The following is a 10,979-nucleotide window of genomic DNA, read 5'->3' as shown; positions in this document are numbered from 1 at the left end:
CCCCCCGCACCAACACACACACAAAATAAAGATCATTGCAATGTGAAACAGAAACAAATTTTGAAACATGCCATGAAATAGAATTATCAACATCTAACTTCACTGGGGAATAACCTTCTGATAACTATGCCTAGGTTTTGACATAATTCTCTCCATTGTACTGGTTTCTGCTTTTTTTTTCTTATATAGGTCATTGTATTCATGACCTGTATTAGCATAAAGGTCAATTCCACAGATATTTAAGTCAACTGGTTTTCTCCTATCTTAAACACTGTGCAGCTGATCCAATCCCCTTTGAAGCCAATACAAGTGCTTCTACTTCATTCATTTATTTACTTATTTTATTCATTCATTCACTCATTCATTTCTGTTTTCATGAACAGGCTCTATGTAACAGGACACTGTGGAGTACCTGCCACTTTACGGTGAGAGGCTGCCTCAGAAGCAGCTTCCAGGTGGTGTGGGGGCTGATTGGAGTCTCACCTGATTAGAAGAGGGCCAAACTGGGGTTAGAGAAGCCCAGTTCCTGAGCTGGTTTAGCCCTGTGAGCCCCAAGGAGAGACGTTCCTTGCAGTAGGGCAGAAGGGCTCCTGAAGGACTAAGGAAGGTAGGGGTTGAGCAGTGATTCAGACAATCTCCAGCCCTGAGCAGGGGCTGAGGAAGGATACAGAAGGTTCTCTAGCCCAGAACAGGGGATGAAAGGGGTACAGAGCATTCCTCAGCCCAGAAAAGGGACTGACCAAGGGAACAGGGCCTCAGCCCAGGCAGAGGTTGAGAGGTGCAACAGAGGTCCATCTAGGAAGGGTCAGAGTGGGGGATTAGAGGGTGTACAGTCCCCATAAGAGGCCAGGGATCTCAGGGCCCAGACAGAGAAGGCAGAGAGACCCAAAGGGTCAGAGAAAGGAACATGGGAAGTACTTATACCTGCAAGATTTGGGACATGGTGGATTGGAGCCATGCAATTTGCTGTTAAAGTTATAGTTGCCCTTTAGAGGCACAGCCAGTCTGAGAGGGTCTATTTAACATACGGGCTGGATCAAGACTAGTGGTATCTAGGAGGGACCCATTGATGAGTTGATTGGACTCAGGCTTATTCTAAGGTCTGTGGACAGCCTACTTTACTTAACTCAGTAATAACAAGGAATGGTGGGCAAGCAATTAAGGGAGGGCAACATTAGAGGGGAGCCAGGCAGGAGCCACACAGCCAGCAGGGGACATCATGGCTACTTCTGTAGCTTGAACCTGCCACACTCTGAATCAGGGAGAATGCAAGACTGATAACATATTACAGCTAGAAGCTTCTGAGGATCAGGTGCAAAGAACTAAGTTGGAATTTTCACTAAAAATCAGACTTAAAGTAGGGAAGATTTTGGCTCTTTTATCACTTTCAGGGGTGTAATTCTGAAGAGGTTATAAATCTTCTATAAATCTAGTGAGGGAAGAACCAGGCTGAGTATATTTCTTGTGCCTATGAAACTCTAAATATTCCAGTAATATTCACTAAAATAGCCTCAAATCCACTTTGAAGCACCCTGCTCTCCCCCTTCCTCTGCCCCCACCTTCCCACTTACCATTTTTTCTGGTGCTACTGCTACTGTATTGCTCCAAGTATATCATCCTTTTTTCCTCCTTCAAAAAGAACCATAACCATCATGTTCAGCTTATCCATGGTTAACCTATAATCTGAAAAATATGGTACTATTTTATGGAGCAGATTACTCTCCATGACATCCTTAAGGGCCACAGCAGCCTTAATATCATAACCATCCTACAGTTCCCAGGGATCTAAGTACTGTGCTTCACTAGCTGGCATGAAAGTTAGGTTGAGAGAAGCCCTAACAACTGTATGTAACTGATGTTTGTGGACCTCTAGTTTGTACCGCTATATATTAGTTGTGTTTTATTTTAATCATGGAAAAATGTGGATTTTGGGTTACCTTTTTAATCTAAAAATTGGGGATTTTTTTTTCAAGAAAAACTACTATGCTTGGTAATGAACATTAGGCTGAAAAGAATATGAGGCGTCTTAGGCAAAATAGGACCATTTTCCTGGCTTTTCATACTCTTTGTGGGATATTAGAAAGGCACCAGCAGTTCAAGATCTTTACATGAAGCTATTGACTTATAACTGAGAGGGTAAAAGAGCTGTTCATTCTCAAATTAAACCTGAAACTATGTCATCAAGTTATATTCAGGACTATTTTATAATCTGAGCAATACAGTAATTTATAATTGTAACTTCAGAGTTCTCACATTTGCTACAGACAGGCCACATCTACATGATGCACTGACTGTGCAGTAGCTCAATACTACTGCACAGTAGCATCACATGGCAACAACCATGAGGTGACACTACTGCGAAGTAGGATTAGGCTGTTACAGTAGTCACAAAAAGATGTTTGTCAGCACTACTGTGCAGTATAAACAAGTACTAAATGACTCCGCAGTAGCCACTGCATAGTCCATTTCTTGTCTAGATGCAGCCAGAGTCAATGTATTTTATAGAGCCTAAACAGATGCATATGCAATAGCACTTAATTCAGATTTAAAAAAAAAGAGAGAGAGAGAAGAAAAGAAAGAAAACCAGGGAAACAGCAAACATAAAAAATTAGAAATATTGAAAGAGCAGGATTTGCCTATGTGATTTCTATCCCCTGACTTAGGAAGAATTGTTACTCTTTATATGTTCATATTTAATATAAATAAATAAAATATATGTAAAAAAATCACACTCTCCCCACAAGAAAAGAAAAAGTAAAAGCAGAAGGAGTACAACTGGAGCAGATGAAAGTAGTGTAGTTTGTATGATTAATTGGTCCATAGATTTTCCTAGGGGATTATGTAGAGGCATGAACGCTACTTTACGGTAGACTCTTCTTTTATAAGTTTGAGACTGATCCCATCCTAATGAAGCCTGTAGAAAAATGCCTACATGCAGTTATTTAAAAGGGATTATTATGAGACCCTTGGAGAACTTTTTTCTTTTTTTCCTTCTTACCCAAGGCCTTCCTTCACCAATGAAGACTGAAGTATAATTTTAAATTTGAAGTCTGTCTTTCTAAATAAAAGTTCTTGAAACTCCAAACTAATATGCACCATACTTAATATTTTTAAATATTAATGGTGTTCAGCCACGATGGTAGTTCTACTTTCTCATTACATTTCTTCCTCACTGCCTGCCTGCCTTAGCAGTATTTCTTTTTGACAAGTTCAAAACCCCAAGGGTTTTATTTCATTTTTATAAATGGGAAATTGCATTTTGAAAACAATTGCTGGAACACTATTAACATGCCTTTTACTGAACAAAAGGGATTTATGTGGCTTAAGCTGTCACAAGTGAGTCAACCAGAATCTCTCCTAAATCCCATGAACAGCTGTACAGAGATGAAAGAAACATTTCCCCCAGACACATGCACCTCTGATGCCTTCCTGCAGACTCAGCAATTATGTTAAACTTCAAACTGATTTACACTTCAGTTAATAAAAAGACTATACAGTAAACCTTTTATTTCTTGGAAAACTTACCAGCATAGTAAGCTTTTATGGAGGCTGGCAGATACTTGCACAAATAGCAATGTGTTTTTCAATATTATAGCTACATAAGTTTTTTACAAGTACAACACATGGTTATGATGATTACTGGTGTGATTCTTAATGCAGAGGAGGGATTTAATGAATAGTTTTAAGTATGCAATTCTTTCTTCTAATAAATGACTAAAGGATTATTTATAATATATCAAAAAGATAAATAGAAATACAAAGCAATTAAGCACATCCATGTATAGCTATGTTGCTTCATAAATCAAATGTACATGCTTCTTGGAACACTAAAATAAACTTTTATTTGGTCTCTTTCTTCTGATACTGTAACTGAAATATAGGGAAACTTGTGATCACTTCGAATGAGAAATATTTGTTTGGTATAATACCACTTTTACTAAAACAAATCTCCCATGTCTTAAAGAATCAGAAATAGAGTTAAAAATTGGAACAATATTGTCTGATTAGCAATTTTGATTTTTTTATATGTGAAGAATAATATCCCTTTAGATTACTAGAATTTGGCCATTATAATATTTGGAAAATATAACATTTTTGACAATATATTTGACTCTATAGTCCTTACTTTGGCCAAACAATAGATGTGCAAGAGACTTATCGTCCCTTTCAGAAGGCAAAAGGGAAGACATGAAACTTTTAAGCAGATATCTGTTAGTGAGCTCTAAGAAGTATTTATTTCCCCCCTCTCTATTTATAAACATGCCAGCTAACAGATTCAATTCTTCTGTTAGGAAAGTATTATAAATAGACAATGATTCTTCTTTATCATATGAGGATTTTCAACATAATTGTTTAACATGACTGCTGGAAAATCATCTCACATCCTCAAGAAGGTAAACTAAGCCTATAGTGTAGAATATGAGTGTCCTCAGTTCTAAGGGGATTTCTCATTATTTTAGCTTTTTTTAAAAATCTACAATTATATAGCCCTGAGGGCCATGTGGATAGTTCATGCTGAAATGTTTCTGAATAACTTAAGGATCCCAGCTGTAACTGAAGATAAGAAAGTGACATTGGGTACTGATTTTGCCCCTAAGAAAACTGAGGAAATCAAAAGTTATTTGAATTTGGGGGAAAAATCACTAAAGCACATGACTTTATTATAGAATTTTATAGAACTTCAAGAAATAGATTGTGGCCTATAAAAGCACTGGGATTGCACAATATTTATGACCAGATGTTCTATCTATAACACTTAAATATTCTCCAAAACTGTAATAATTAAAAAGCACAGGAGCACATCAGTGTTAATCATTGGCCTGCTTTCCTTTAAACTATACAGCATAAGATAGTAGCAAATGCTTTTATGAATAGACTGACAGGCATTCTGCTATCAGTAACTCATAGGATTAGTCTTTTTGTAGTAGAAAGATTGGCATTAATGAACAAAACCCTGAGGGTACTGAGTGCTCACATTCCCAAAGACTTCAGTGAACATTGAAGATGCTCAGCGGTAGCTTTCAGATGTTTCTTATTCTTAGGGCAACCTTGCACGCTGTACCTTTTATGCAGAAAAGAAGCACCACTTTTTAAAATGTAGTATAGTTACAGTGAAGGAATGCAGAAGATTGATGTGGCTCTTTTTTGTACTATATAATAGTTTAAATATAAGGTCAGTAATTTGCTGGTAACAGGAATAGCTGTTTTAAAAAATCTAATGCTGAGGCATTCCTGATAGAGATTTTTAACTGTTTTTGCTTGCAAAGGAAAAAGGATGTCTAGCTTTTTTTTTTCTGTCTCTTTTTTGGCCTTATAATGCATGATCTGTATCGTGGAACAATCATAAAGAATGATACTAAAATCAAGTAATTCTCATTCCATTTGTATTCCACTTTTTTTCTTGATTAACTGGAGAAAAAAATGTAGTATTTTAGTGATGACTGGGCATGTCTAAATGTACGCTCTTAAAATGAGGTACGGTAATAAACATTGCATTAGTCACCATATTTAAGGCAAATTAATGAGAGGTCCTCACGTACCCATCCTTAAGGTGCCTTAAATATGGTGACTTAGGGTGATCTGCCACTAAATTTGATACCTGCATAAAGTAGGTATCAAATTTAGGCATGGGTAGTTTAGATGCCATACCCCATGTGTAGATTCAGTATGGAGTCTTAATGCTATGTCAGCTGCATCAGCTTCAGCTGAGCCTGTGAGACCATGCACTACCACCCAGCATCTCCAGAAAGTAAAAGTGTCAGGTGCTTTTGCAGTTGCTAGCATCTCTCCTGCCCCAAGGCAGAGGTGCAGGGTTACTGGCCAGCAATGCAGCCCCTGGGCTGGCAAGATGCTCTTAGAAGCCGATGCTGATGCTCCCACACAATACAGGTGGGCTGAGTCTCCATCTGACCCCAGCACCTGGTGCAGCTTTCCTTGCTGCAACTGGCTCCATCCCAGAAAAGTGCCTGGCTTCCCTGCCAGAAAGACAATCCTGGGGGCTCTGCTTAGCTCAGCTCAGGAGGGCTGGGCACTGAGCCTCCACCTGTGTTGTTCTTGGTGCTGGGGTCAGACAGTCCCAGCCCACTTGCTGTCTCAGGTAGGAGCCCTAGTGCAGGCTTCTAAGGCTTCCTGAATCCCAGGCAAGCATTCTGCTGCTGCAGGGACTGAATTGCCCAGCTAGCACCCCCACACCTCTGTCTCAGGGTAGCAGAGGTGTTAACGGGTGCAAAAGCACCCACTGCTTATACTTCCTGGAGATATCACTCTCATTTGCTGGGGTCAGAGGAACAGGGGGAGCAGGATGGGGAGCTGGTTAGAGCCGGGCCTTTAAGGGAGCTGTCCAGGGTGCTAACCAGGACAGACTGCAAAGCCAGGTTAAGACACATTAAGGCATTCACATGTAGATGCACACGTAAATTATCTTTGTGCATGTTAGGGTAAAGCACATTAAGTTTAGACACATTTAAATTCACATGTAGACATGCCCACTGAAGGGGAAAGCCCTCTATCCCCAAATTGAGATAAAGAGAACTTACTTTGTTGGACCAGGCCCTAAAATAAAGAGAGACCATGCATATCTCAAGAGAATCACTTTATTGGAAAACTAAATATAAGTTTAACTAGTGTTCCGATGAGGAAATGGAAATACAAAAACATAGTTATGCTTGAGAGGATGGATTTTAGGCTAGACTCTACGATCTCTGAGTTCTTGTTAGTTGTTCAGTTTCCCCAATAATTCAAGTCCATTATTCCTCAGATCCCCCAAGTTTACAACCACAGATATAGACTCATTAATTGTATGTGTTTACCCCCATTTGTTTGGATATATTTAAATTCCTTTGTTTCACTGAAACTCTGGAACTGGACTGAATTCTTTTGTTGGCAGAGAGGATGCAAATTAGTTGGGATTTAGATTTTTGTGAAAAGTCCTGTTCACAATTAGTAGGCTTGCTTTATTGTTCTTTTTCCCAAATTAGGATAATGTGAAACACAACTGCTTTAACTGTATTTCACTTTTGAAACTGATATTTTTCAAAATGAAACCTTAGGAGCAGAACCTGGGAACAGTTAAAAATAGTTAAATTGAAGATATCCATTTAACTCTTGAGAAACAAAAGTGTGCTTCCTAATTTCAAATCACTAATAATTCTAACATCTACCTTTATCAGTTCCCTAGGTTTTGCTTCTAAAACAACCCCTCTTGCTTTTAGAGAAATCCCAGGAAATGGTATTAAGAGCAAGCTATACTGTGAAGGAAACAGAACTACAACACAGAGGCTAAAGGCATGGAAGATAACATGTTTATATGGTTTAATTTACATCAGTTTTCTCAAGTTGTAAATTATATGAGCCTTTCATCTGGGCAGGTGTGAAGCTATCCCAGAATAGCTGCATGCAGTAAGTACTAGAACAGGACCTTGCCACTCTGTGGCAACAAAGGGAGTGATTGCCTGCTTGGTTTGAATTAACAATCTGTCCCAGATAAGTTGCGGAAACACAACAACTAAACCATTTTAAATTAAAACAGTGCAGTTTTATTCATTTGTCTTTTGCTGAGATGATATTACACTGGATTTGAGTATGTTGTACCAGTGTAGAACTGGACATGGTGTGCACCTTATTTTTCATATTTGTAAAGAATAACTACATTAGTGTAAACACCCTAAATCAGATGTCAAGCTCCCCTAAATTTTCAGTTTTCCATGAGCAGAATTTTATATTGATGATATTAATATATTTAGTATCAAGTAATACTAGTATACACTTTGTCAGAAAGTTTTTGTTTTCTTTTTTAAGTTGGGGAAGGGATAAATAGAAGCTCTATTATTCAAAAAAGTATATGAAGTATTGTGACACCAGAATGCAGAAAACTATAAATGAGACCAGCAGAGTAAGTGCCCACAATCATAAGTGAATATATGCCAAATTAATAGTTTCCTCTATATCTTGGGCACAACTACAGCAACATGCTGTGTCTCCTGCTGATATTTACGTATGTATATATTTAAAAAAATGAGCTAAAGTGATTTAATATTAACTGGCTTCTGTGGCTGCTTCTATTTTTATTCAAGAAAAAACCTACTTAGGGGGTCAGAATTGGATGTCGGGACTTTAATGGGATATGTAGTGCTTCTGTCTCAAATAGTCATTGAAAAACTGTCCTTGAGAAGCTGTAGTTGTGTATCTTCTCTTCATCATGTTTGTGACTGGTGAATACAGGACCCTTAGGTTAACAACTGTTCCTTGAAGGTCCTGTTGGTAACACCTATTCAAATTAAGACCATACTGTTTTGCAGTGTTTTGGTTACTTAGAACAATTGTAATTTGTCACTGAAATCAGCTTATTAGTCAATGGGGATTCCTTTTGTCATTATTGGCACAAGTCAGATTGGTTCCTTTAAGTTTCCTGCTCTCATTTCCCTTGAGTTTTCCTTCAAGTGTACTAGTCTCAAGATGTTCCTACTCTTGTTTCATTGCTCCTTGTTTTCATGAAGATAACTGAGACTTTGCATAGAGAACCAAAGCAGGTGACAGTCTCATATTTATTAGACCAAAAGACTAGTTACTATATAGATGCATTTCAAAAATAGTGACTTCATTGTTTCTCTTGACACAATATCTAACAATTTAACAGGTTAAACTGCCCAATATTTACACTGAATATTTTTGCTTTTAAAAATCACTACATTTTGAAGCTCCATTAAACAATTAAAAACCACTTGTTCAAAGTTTCCTTAAACAGCGCTTTGAATATTGTAGAATATATTACCTCATATGGGTACAAATGAATTTTTATAAGCAGAATTATTTAAATGAGAGCAAGCATTTCTAAAACTAAGTGGCCATTAAACAATTCATTCATTGTTCTGTTATACAATTTAATTCATTTTCATGCAAAATGAGTGGAGGATAAGGAGAGTCATTATTTTGTGCATTAGGAACTGAACTATATTAACATTTTGTACATTGAATATTATGTATAAAACATAATGAAATTGTAATGTTTGCAAAATACAGCTGGCTCCATTAAAGCCATGTCTCTCTGGAGATATGGGGGAAAAGGGATCTTAAAACTGAACTCTGTTAAACAGAGGAGAGTCAGTTAACTGTCAATTGAAAAAGCTATAATGTACTCTGAATTTTGAGCAAATGCGAAATCTCAGAATGAGCATACACAAACTAAAATTTAGGCAGTTGGTTAAAGGCTTTTATAGTTTGTGATCTGAAGGCCAAATGACCATTCACAAATCATGGGATTCTAATCCTTCCCCCACCCCCATTATAATTAAGATTATTATTGATCAAAGCGTTTAGAATAGAACAATAAACTCCCTCACAAATGGTTCTTCAGTATGTTGGGACCGTCTTATCCAAAGCTTTCAGTACATTTTAAAATGTAAAGTTCTATTTAAAACACTGCTATTAATCTATGGCTTTTTATATCTTATTCCTCTTTGAGTTGTGGGATTACACCTTTTTATCCTGAGCAGCCTTTCCAACACTGTGATTTTCAGGCAAACAGGTTGTACAGGTTCAAGGACATACTCATTGGCTTCAATCATATATATTTATTCATTAGTTCTTTGATGTTATACAACATAAAAAATGTTTAGTTCAGGGTGTGTGACTGTGTCTGTGTTTTCCCTCTTTATCTAAAGTACATATTTAAGCTATTTCCAATAATCTAGCAAATTACATACAATCACCTGTGTGATTTCTTTGCAATAATTTGCAGTTTGTGCATTAAATATATTCTTCACAATGTTGGCATGCTATGTTTTGAGGATTATGTGTCATTTAATAAATGCCTATTGCAGTAATTGAGCTGTGGTAGTTCTTCTCTGAAACAGAGCTATGTGAAATATTTGATCACTAACATTAGTTTAAAAATATTACCTGCATCTCTGATCGTTCAGATGAACCTCTAGAAATTAGGAAGCAGTATTGCTGGAAATGAGAATGGCGTAGATTGAAGTTGGAATGCTATCAGATGGTTACAAGGACATCTAATGATTGATGAGAAGTAGAACAGTAATCTGAGGTATACAGACATTTCAGTTCTTATCTCTGATGCAGAGAGTGGCCTGTTGAATCTAATGGCAAGATCAGTTATTGTTAGTATCTGTTTCAACCTCTATATTTATACCCAAAAAGGAAAAATGTCAGCATCCTAGGGTAGTAAGATGTGTAACTCACAGATGCAGTAGAGGTGGATATTTTTTATCTATCAGTTCTTCACAGTAGTTGTAACACTTGAGCATTCTGTAGGACACAGGTACTGTCCTAGTCAGTTCATATATAATTAGTGAGAAGCGAAAGAAACCAGGGTATGGTGTAATATAATGGTAATATAATATCTGGATACCTGCAGAGAGTCCTTGTAAAGTCCTGCTAATTTTCATGTGTAAGAGTTGCTGTAGTTTTAGAATATTGCCATAAGTAATACCACATAAGTAAGTGTCTTTGTTTTCAGCCTAAAGGATAACATGTTTTAATAAAGATGCAAGGGCCACAATAACTTTTTTGGGAAAGATTTCTCTGTTCTGTTGTCCTGTTCTATTGTGTTCTGTCCCTTGTGCTGTTCAGGCATGGGAAAGACAGTGGAAACAATATATAAGCTCCTGTTTCAGGTGTCTTGAATGGATTTATGGTCAGCATAGCCAAGTGCCTGCACTTTGTGGCCCTCAGATGAAAGGATATATTGTGGAAGCTGAATGTTCTGTATTTCGGCTGTCTCGTAGAGAGTGTTTTGTCCTTTGAGTGTCATACTTTCCTATGCTAGGTAGAACAACATAGGTTACTTTAAGCTGCAGTGGGGCTGATGAAGAGATTTGAAAAGTCTTTCTTGGTTGGTTTTGGGTTCTCAAATTCTCCTTTGCACCTCATATATTGTCTGATTTCTGGCTGTATGAGGGAAGGGAAGCCATCATTTGCTAGACACTTGCCTAAGCTTAGGCACAGCTACTTGTGCTTTTGTT

This window comes from Crocodylus porosus, unplaced genomic scaffold (assembly GCF_001723895.1).
Source record: "Crocodylus porosus isolate Cpor-Errol unplaced genomic scaffold, CroPor_comp1, whole genome shotgun sequence".
Classification (NCBI taxonomy): Eukaryota; Metazoa; Chordata; order Crocodylia; family Crocodylidae; genus Crocodylus; species Crocodylus porosus.
The sequence above is the reverse complement of the archived record's forward strand: the minus strand, read 5'-3'. Positions refer to the sequence as shown.